This window comes from Macaca fascicularis, chromosome 11 (assembly GCF_037993035.2).
Source record: "Macaca fascicularis isolate 582-1 chromosome 11, T2T-MFA8v1.1".
In the NCBI taxonomy this organism is placed as follows: Eukaryota; Metazoa; Chordata; class Mammalia; order Primates; family Cercopithecidae; genus Macaca; species Macaca fascicularis.
In genome coordinates this window covers 10,673,646-10,684,147 of record NC_088385.1, presented here as the reverse complement: position 1 = coordinate 10,684,147, position 10,502 = coordinate 10,673,646, and the positions used below count along the sequence as shown (strand labels likewise).

The following is a 10,502-nucleotide window of genomic DNA, read 5'->3' as shown; positions in this document are numbered from 1 at the left end:
AGGAAATGGGAAGTTATAAAAGATCCATGCCCAGCAGCACCACATGTAGAAAATTATGTAAGATGACGGAATTTTGATGAAGCTGTTGAAAATGGACACTTGTCTCTACTGACAAAAATATCAAGGTGCTGTTCCCTAATAAAACCAAAAGGAAGCTAATTGAGTTAAGATGTGAACTGTATTTTGAAACTAACAGACTTATCCACTACCTAGGAATGAGACTGGATGAAGATTTAAAAGAAAGCAAACATAGCAGATCCTAACCCTCTGTACACATCTGGAACAGTCCCTGTAGAGCAAGAGACTATAGGCCATTGCTAAACCAAAGAGATAGTTTGAATTTAGGGGCTGTGTCTTTGCCAGGTAGGCTTTGATTATTTTAGGCCTACTTCTGGATTTTTCTAAGGAACAAATTTTTTCCTTGGATAGGACATTACCTACCATTTTAGACAAGCTGTCTGATTTTATGGAACAATGGAGTTTAACAGCCAAATTCAGAGGCAAAAGGCACACCAGCTGTTTTGGCAGTCTGGATTGGATTTGGCACTTTTTTTTTTTTTTTTGAGACGGAGTCTCGCTCTGTCGCCCAGGCTGGAGTGCAGTGGCGCGATCGACTCACTGCAAGCTCCGCCTCCCGGGTTCACGCCATTCTCCTGCCTCAGCCTCCCGAGTAGCTGGGACTACAGGCGCCGCCACCTCGCCCGGCCAGTTTTTTGTATTTTTAGTAGAGACGAGGTTTCACCGTGTTAGCCAGAATGGTCTCGATCTCCTGACCTCGTGATCCGCCGGTCTCGGCCTCCCAAAGTGCTGGGATTACAGGCTTGAGCCACCGCGCCCGGCCAGATTTGGCCCTTTACTGGAGGTCAGTGCTTCTGAGCGCCACTGTCTTGGTTTCGGCTAGTCAAGCTTTTAATGCTTCTTGGTGCCGTCAGGCCACTGTGAGGCTTGTCATGAGCTAAAAGTAGTTTAAGAAGCCCTTCATTAACCTGGCCCGATGTTCCATGTTAGGTTAGATTGTTAGATTGGCTTGCTCTGATTGACTTGCTTTTCTCTGGGGATAGTGTTTGAAAGATGTGTCGAATGAGATTAGGGAGGCTGGTAGGACATGAACATCAAAGATGAGTGAGTCCTTAGCTCTTCGATATACTTTGGTAGAAGGATCTCAAATATATGTAGGGTAAGTATACATCTAAGTTTGCCAAGGAGAGTCTTGAATTAATGCCCATTGTCCTGATTGATTTACTAGTGGTTCCTTATTTCAGTTACATGACCCCCCAGTGGACAAAATACGTGGTCACTCTGTATGTAGTATAAAAATTGAAGCCTCTTCCATCAAGAGACACACAATGTCTGTGCTATCTAGGTTTAGTGCTCCCCAGTGTGGCTCTTACCCTGTCAGGTGGAGGGAGACTAGACAAATCATTCTACTTATGAACAGCAGACTATTCTGCTTTTCTTGATTTTTCCCCTAATGCTGACTTGTTTTCCTCTTTCAAAGCATCGTGCACTTGTTAATTTTTTTTTACTGTATTGTGCAATCAGAAGTTAAGGTTGCAAGAGAACAAAGCAAATTATGATTAATGTACAGTAGTAACCAGGCAGACAAGATCACTGCCTCATCACTATATAATGTGAATAGAGCCCCCCAGAGTGGTGCAGTGCAGTCCCCTGGTCCCTGCAGTGGCCCTTTGGACACAAATCTTGTCAGTTACAGTTGCCTTGAGAAGGTTACACTTAGGCCGGGCGCGGTGGCTCAAGCCTGTAATCCCAGCACTTTGGGAGGCCGAGACAGGCGGATCACGAGGTCAGGAGATCGAGACCATCCTGGCTAACCTGGTGAAACCCCGTCTCTACTAAAAAATACAAAAAACTAGCCGGGCGACATGGCGGGCGCCGGTAGTCCCAGCTACTCAGGAGGCTGAGGCAGGAGAATGGCATAAACCCGGAAGGCGGAGCTTGCAGTGAGCTGAGATCCAGCCACTGCACTCCAGCCTGGGCGACAGAGCGAGACTCTACCTCAAAAAAAAAAAAAAAAAAAAAAAGAGAAGGTTACACTTATTAAGCGTATAATTCTGTATTCTATTGGTGGTGGAACCATCAGATAGAACAGGTATGGTGTAATTTTGAAGTGGTATGTGGAGGGGGCATGCATATCCACCTGCCCATGGGTACAGCATCACGTCAGCTGTAATAATGAAAAATTCAGTCATTTTGGAAAATGAACTGGTTGATAAATTCATATTAGTTCTTATACAAAATTTATAATGAGCTATTTCTAGCTGTGGTTTCTTTTGGATGTTTTTACTTTGCCAGATTTAAGCAAGCTACAAATATTTATTTAACTTCAGTTATTTTTAGCTGCACAAAACTACCAAGTATTTCAGGAACAAGTCCATTTTGCCGTTGGTGGTTCTGAGTCCAGGCTATCTGAGTAATGGAGAATTCCCTCCTCGCCTGTGCCCGCTGCCCAGCGGCCCACCCCTTTGTTCACCTTTGATAAATAGCTCAACAACAACAAAAAGTCCACACACACAAAAACTAGAATCTCTCTTCCAAAAGCTGTGACTGATGATCTCAGCTTAGTTACCCTGTGTAGGGCCCTACCTCATTTTCTTTTCCTTTTTTTTTTTCCCCTCCCAGTTATGGGCACTTCTTAAGTACATGTACCCACGGCTAGATTATTTTCAGAGTTTGAAATAACAGGAAGTGATCACCCTTAGAAGTAGTCAAATGACATTTCACTATGCCATTGTGCAGGTGTGCATGTTTTCAACAGTGACTAACAAAAGACAAGTCATTCTCCTGGTGTGTTCTCATCAGTGTGCGGCCGTCTATTTCAATAGTTCTGTTTTCAAAAGCAGTGTATTTAAGACCCTTAGGACTTCGGTTTAGAAGTACTTAGCTCCTAGAACTTGAATGAAGTGATCCTGAACTCTTGGGTGAGAAGTTGAAACATGTTTTCTATTTTTACACTTGCAGTAGGCTCAAAGTTGCTTCATACCATTCAGTAAAAGAATGATGATGGCTTTATTGCTTCTTTAAGCAATATGCACCTGGTATTCGAAGAATAAGAGTAACAATAAGCCATATTTTACCTGCTAAAATTGGCTAGTTCCTAACCTTCTTCAAGTCTTAGATATTATGTCAAGGAGACCAACTCTGAACATCTCTAATATTCCAACATCTTCCACCCACTTTCCTTTCTCCTAGTCGTTCTCTGCCTTGATCTTTGTCTTTTTTTGGTTAGCAGTGATCATCTAACATAATTTTCTAGTTTATTCTGTCTTCTCTCTCTAGATCCTGAGATGCAGGAAGGCAGAAACCTTTTGTGTACCGATATACAAAAATTGGTCGGAACAGTGAATGGCATATGGTTGGCATTCAAAAATGTTGAAATAGTAGTTTCTGATAGGACTGAACACTAGGCAACTTAAATTATCCAGAAAAACACGTTACAAACAGACCAGTCAAGTAACTTTGGGAAACCCTTGGAGCTTACTAGAAAGCTGTTCTGGAGGCAGGAAACAACTTGAATCCCAGCTCTGCTGCTTGACTAGAGCCGGGACGTGGGCTAGTCTATCATCTGTACAAATGAAATTTGCATTTCCAGGCTGGGCGCAGTGGCTCATGCTTGTAATCCCAGCACTTTGGGAGGCTGAGGCAGTTGCATCACCTGAGGTTAGGAGTTCAAGACCAGACTGGCCAACATGGTGAAACCTTGTCTCTACTAAAAATACAAAAATTTGCTGGGCATGGTGGCGCACACCTGTAGTCCCAGCTACTCGGGAGGATGAGGAAGAAGAACCGCTTGAATCTGGGAGGCAGAGGTTGCAGCGAGCCAAGATTGCACCACTGCACTCCAGCCTAGGCAACAAAGTGAGACTCCACCTCAAAAAAAAGAAAAAAAAGAAAATTCTGCATTTGCTTCTCAAGTAGGTAAGATAATTACATCATACATTGTTGCCGATACTAAGTAAATCCTTTGCAAACCTTTAAACAGCATTCTTACATATTAAGATTCATTTTACTTGAAACTGAAATGGCAATAACTGGCCAGGTGCAGTGGCTCATGCCCGAAACCATCCTGGCCAATATGGTGAAAACCCATCCCTACTGAAAATACAAAAATTAGCCAGGCGTGGTGGTGGGAGCCTATAATCCCAGCTACTTGGTAGGCTGAGGCAGGAGAATCGCTTGAACTGGGGAGGCGGAGGTTGCAGTGAGCGGAGATCGTGCTATTGCACTCCAGTCTGGGAGACAAGAGCAAAACTCTGTCTCAAAAATAAAAAAAGGCAATAACTTAGGCTAGCTGGCAGAAATCTTTCTGATTGTTTCTCTTGTATTTATTGGTCATAGCAAATGCAGGATGTGGCATGGATCAAGGAAAACAGCAGAATATGCCGAACTGGGTAGCTCAAAAGATGGTTTTCTCACTGAGGAGGTCACTTCTTTCTGTTAGACGCTCCTTTGGGACGGATTTTCTTCTCTTTTTTCTTTTATTCTTTCTTTCTTCTTTTTTATTTTGTTTTTATTTTTTTGAGACACAGTCTTTATTGCCCAGACTGGAGTTCAGTGGTGTGATCTCAGCTCACTGCAACCTCCAACTCCCAGATTCAAGTGATTCTCCTTCCTCAAGCTCCCAAGTAGCTGGGATTACAGACATGCGCCACCATGCCTGGCTAATTTTTATATTTTTGGTGGAGCTGGAGTTTCACCGTGTTGGTCAGGATGGTCTGAGCTCGTGGCCTCAAGTGATCCACCCGCCTTGGCCTCCCAAAGTGCTGGGATTACAGGCGTGAGTCACCGCACCCAGCCTTGGACTGATTTTCTTGATGGCAGTAGCTGCTGTGTCTCCTCAAAGGTGATTACTGTGGGCCTCCTTTTCCACAGCAGCAGGTAAAACCTAGATGTGGGACAGAGTACATCATTTTTTTTTTCCAGCCTTCTTAGGCTGGAATTAATATCATACATCATTTTAAGTTTATTTTGATATTTTTGGCAAAAGAGTTACAAAATGTCCAGACAAATATGCTGTACACACATCAACAAATACAACCAACTCCCATCGATTAGTTTTTATATCACCTGGAGCAGAATGGACAGGGCGAACTTCTGCCTTCCGAAGAGGGTTAGATCAGATATTCTCTGCAATCCAGACATCCTGGGCGGAAGCATTTCTCCCCCTGAGTTCAGTCCAGTGTGGGGAACCGCTAGTTACGGAATGGCAAATTATATGTCTTTTTTTCTTTACTGTCTTTTAGTCAACTTTACAATCCCCAAATGGCACGTCCCTCAGAGACCCACGCCTCAGAAATACCCACAAATAAGCCAGAAGAGAATTTAAAGGAGAAAAGCAGGGAAAGAGGTCAAACCTGTATTGGTGAATTATTATATATAAATCATTGTGCTAGACATATCATCTTTGAAAATAAACTCTAGGTGAGTATTTTAATTTAATTTGGCTGCAACAGGAAGGAAGAAGGTTTAGTTTTTCCAAGATTAGGTAGCTGACTAATGTTGACCTATGTAGCAAGATCAAATCCAGTTAATTGCAAATCTCAGGCGTTGGTCCTCATCCATGGTCAAAACAAATTAGGACATCTAAATGAGTGCATGTGGGGGTTTGCCAGGAGAGAATATTGAAGCTATAGACTGTTTCAGTTTCTCTTTGTCACGGTTCCCTGTTCTCTGAGTTGCTTCTGCTTGCTGTTTACACACAGGCTATTTTACACCGCAGGCTTTCTCTGTATTTTGGTCTCTATCTGTAGTATTCTTCCTTCTGCCATCTGCCCAATGAACTCACTCCAGGAACACCTGTGTGAGGCTTAGGTATAGCTATAAGTGATGGGAACAACTAAAACAACACTGGCTCACACAAGATAGTAGTTCATTCTGCTCTCATGTCAAAGTCCAGGTTTCATTATGAGGATTTTCTTCCTGCAGCCCAGACTGCTCCTACCATCCACTCCTTCCTATTTAGGTGTGGCCCTCATCCTTAAGGTCAAAGGCAGCATTTCTGCTCACTGTGGTCAGATGGGAGAAGAGGTCAAGAAGAAGACAGACCAACTATGTCTTAAAGAAGATAGACATGCCGGGCGCGGTGGCTCAAGCCTGTAATCCCAGCACTTTGGGAGGCCGAGACGGGCGGATCACGAGGTCAGGAGATCGAGACCACCCTGGCTAACACGGTGAAACCCCGTCTCTACTAAAAAATACAAAAAACTAGCCGGGCGAGGTGGCGGGCGCCTGTAGTCCCAGCTACTCGGGAGGCTGAGGCAGGAGAATGGCGTGAACCCGGGAGGCGGAGCTTGCAGTGAGCTGAGATCCGGCCACTGCACTCCAGCCTGGGCGACAGAGCGAGACTCCGTCTCAAAAAAAAAAAAAAAAAAAAGAAGATAGACGTGCTTCTGGCTCAAAATTGTATTATTACGGAAGAAAAGCATAATGGACGCTCTTCTAGGAACTGGTCCCTAATATCTCCTCCTACACTATCTTGGAAAACTCAGCAACATAATTCTTTGTGCAGCCACTGTATCCTGTATCTCCATACTTCTGTTAAATCATCCATACATTCTACTTTGCTTCTTTTTTTTCTATTGTCTATTTTGTTTTCAACACATATCACTTGCCAGATTGTATTTTAGGTTCCACAAGGACTGGGACACGTCTTTTTGTCTCTGTGTCCCTGGTAGTCACCAAACGATGAGGAGCTAATGATTATTAAATGAAGGAATGAATAAAAGTAAGCATGTGAATGCAAGTATTAAGAAAAGAGATTTACTTATTAACTTTTAGAGCTTATCCACCTCAACTTTTCAAGTTAATCTAGACTCTTCTTGTTGAAATATTAAGCATTAATTGCTTAACCAAGCAATTAGGAATCTTTTATCTCATATTTTATCTCATAGGCTAATTGATATAAACAAGTTAATTCTGCTTTCTGTGTATGGATCTTGACAATGCTTTTTTTTTTTTTTTTTTTTGGTGGTTTGTTTTCTTGAGACAGAATCTCACTCTGTCGCCCAGGCTAGGGTGCAGCGGTGCAGTCTTGGCTCACTGCAACCTCCGCCTGCCGGGTTCAAACAATTCTCCTCCCTCAGCCTCTCCAGTAGCTGGGATTACAGGCGTACTCCCACGCCCAGGTAATTTTTGTTTTTTTAGTAGAGATGGGGTTTCACCATGTTTGCCAGGCTGGTCTCGAACTCCTGGCCTCAGGTGACCTTCCTGCCTGGGCCTCCCAAGTGTTGGGATTACAGGTGTGAGCCATCACATCCAGCCTGACATTGCCTTTTTACAAGGACATCAGGCATTGGATTTAAGGCCCAGCTTACTCCATTAAGATCTCATCTTAGCTAATTACATCTTCAAAAACCCTACTTCCAAAAAAGGCCACCTTGTGAGCTACCAGGTGAACATGAATTGCAGGGTAGGAGCACTTCAACCCAGTACAACACATCTAAATGGGGTTGAGTAGTAGGTTGATTGGCAAAGAATTTAGAGCCTTAAAGAATCTCATAATCAAAGTGCAAATTTCCAACATTCCTGGTTTGTTTTTATTCTGCAAAATCACCCCTGTTCTTTTGGTGGATGTCAATGTGTTAGGTCCAGCACTTCAGAAAAGTATCTTAATGTTTAACAACATGTTTTGAGCGTATCTAATATAATATCTTAATATAGAAAACTTTACAAGTCATAAGGGATAGTTTGAAATGTAGCTATAGCTTGTGTAAAAAGAACATTACCCACCCATTATGTTTACTGCACACACAGTTTCTTTATAAGATCTAAGTGCCTATCCTGCTTGTTACACTCCACAATGTGTCCCTCATATGAGCAAACAAGAACAGTAAACAGGCTATCAAATGCACGGTTCTGATTTCAGGTTTTACTTACCTGTCTTTTCCTTGAAACATAAGATTAGAAATGCAATTATTTATTTAGCAAGAGAAACATATCAAGAGACATCCAATAGCAGGGAAAATTTTTTTAAAATGTAGCATTTGCAAGACTGTAGACAGAAGCTTGTATTCGTCTGTAGTTCCTTGGAGAACATTGACAAATAGGACACTTGGTTTTATCAGGGCTATGATCATCACAGCTGCAACCCTGAGGGATAAAGATGTCACACATTCCCACAGATAGTGTGTCTGTGTGGCTCTCCATTGCTCAGGACTGCAGAACGATACTAATCCTTTGGAAGGCCAGAGTTTTACATTTTAGCTATCTGACCTTTACTTTTTCTTTTTCTTTTTTCTTTTTTTTTTTTTTTTGAGACAGAGTCTTGCTCTGTTGCCCAGTGCCCAGGCTGGAAGGCTGGAGTGGTGTGATCTCGGCTCACTGCAACCTCCACCTCCCAGTTTCAAACAATTCTCGTGCCAAAGCCTCTCAAGAACCTGGGACTATAGGCACCTGCCACCATGCCTGGCTACTTTTTTGTATTTCAATGGAAATGGGGTTTCACCATGTTGACCAGGCTGGTCTTGAACTCCTGAGCTCAGGCAATCCACCCACCTTAGCCTCCCAGAGTGCTAGGATTACAGGCGTGAGCCACAATGTCTCGCTGATATCTTTTTTTTTTTTTTTTTTTCTTCTTGAGACGGAGTCTTGCTCTGTCACCCAGGCTGGAGTGCAATGGTGCAATCTAGGCTCGCTGCAACTGCTGCCTCCTGGTTTCAAGCGATTCTTCTGCCTCAGCCTCCTGAATAGCTGGGATTATAGGGATCCACCACCATGCCCAGCTATTTTTGTATTTTTAGTAGAGACGGGGTTTCACAATGTTGATCAGTCTGTTCTCAAACCCCTGAACTCGTGATCTGCCTACCTCGGCCTCCCAAAGTGCTGGGATTACAGGCATGAGCCACCAGTCCCAGCTACTTGCTTCACTCTTTTCCAAAATACTTAATACTATTTGACACACCTAGAGTTATATATTTAAAGGTTTGTCATTTATCTCCAGAAGAACATGTTCCATGGCTCTAAAACAGTGACTGATATACAGTTACAGCAGGTTCTCGAATAATATCGTTTCATTTGAAGTCTTGTTACGCTGTTGAGAAAAAAAAAAAAATTGCCTCCTGGGAGGGTTATTGTCTGTGTAGAGTCTGCACATTCTCCCCAGTCTGTGTGCGCCTCCACATCTCAAAGTTATGCACGTTTGGTGGACTGGCGGGCCTACGTGGTCCCAGTTTGAGTGTATGTGGGTGCATAAGCGAGGTCAGTGATGGAATGGCGTCCAGGCTAGGGTTGGTTCCCACCTTACATCCACTCTGAGTTGCTGAGAAGAACCTCGACCACCCAGGACCCTGAGCTGGTATAAGTGAGTTGGAAAATGAATGAATGAATGAATGAATGAATGAATGAATACAATGATTGTAAAATAAAAATGTGTAAAGTATATGCTAATCATACAAATACTGAACAATAAATGATGTGGTCTTAATGTGCTCCAGCAGCTCACCATATTTTTTATTGCTTGTTGAACTCTGGTGGGAGAAAGTGTTCCTGACAATTTTCACTTTGCAAACATTTACTCCTCGGTTTAACCCACTGCCACTACTAGGACAACTGTCACTCACTAATTCACCATAACTTGGGTAAATAGTTATCTTACTTGTTTTTATTAATCTTTCTTAAATGTATGTATAACTCACATTTATTTCAATGTGAACTATTAGAAGTGTTTGGGTCTTGGCCAGGCGCGGTGGCTCATGCCCGTAATCCCAGCACTTTGGAAAGCTGAGGCGGGTGGATCACCTGAAGTCAGGAGTTTGAGACCAGCCTGGCCAACATGGTGAAATCCCGTCTCTACTAAAACTACAAAAATTAGCCAGGCATGGTGGCAGGTGCCTGTAATCCCAGCTACTTGGTAGGCTGCGGCACGTGAATTGCTTGAACTAGGGAGGCGGGAGGTTGCAGTGGGCCAAGATCATACCACTGCACTCCAGCCTGAGCAACAGAGTGAGACACTGTCTAAAAAAAACGGAAGAAAGAAAGAAAGAAAAAAAAAAAAAGGTTAGGTCTTTTCTGACCGGAAACATGCTGTGGGAAAGTAACTCTTGTTTATATCAATTAGCCTATGATCAAATTTGTTTCGTTACACGTTATTTTGCTTAAAGTCATAGTTACCAAGAAACTATTGATGTTAAATGAGGACTTAGTGTACAGAAAACAGCATTTTAAACACAGTTTTATCTATGCAAATGGAATCATGAGACGACTAGATAAAGTGCTATGAATGAGAGAAATTAACAGATAAATTAATAATCCGTATAAAAATAAGTCTACAATCCAACATATCTAGGGCTAACAAGGAATGAAGACCTGGGGACCATGATTCAGGTATGTTTTTTGTAGAACAGATTTATTGGGGCCTATCCAAGGAAAATTTAAAAATCCTTTGAGTTTTTAAAATTTTATTTATTTGTGTATGCATGTATGTATGTATGTATTTTCTGAGACACAGTTTCACTCTGTCGCCCAAACTGGAGTGCAGTCGCACAATA

The 10,502-nt window shown here is 42.6% G+C and overlaps 1 long non-coding RNA gene across 1 annotated transcript; it reads left to right on the top strand.

Annotated features, from left to right (window-relative positions):
* The first annotated feature begins 714 nt into the window (after positions 1-714).
* LOC135966157 (uncharacterized) lies at positions 715-9,451 on the top strand. The gene is made up of 2 exons (XR_010579270.2): positions 715-5,439; positions 5,981-9,451. It is a non-coding gene; the product is annotated as an uncharacterized lncRNA (long non-coding RNA).
* The last annotated feature ends 1,051 nt before the right edge of the window (positions 9,452-10,502 follow it).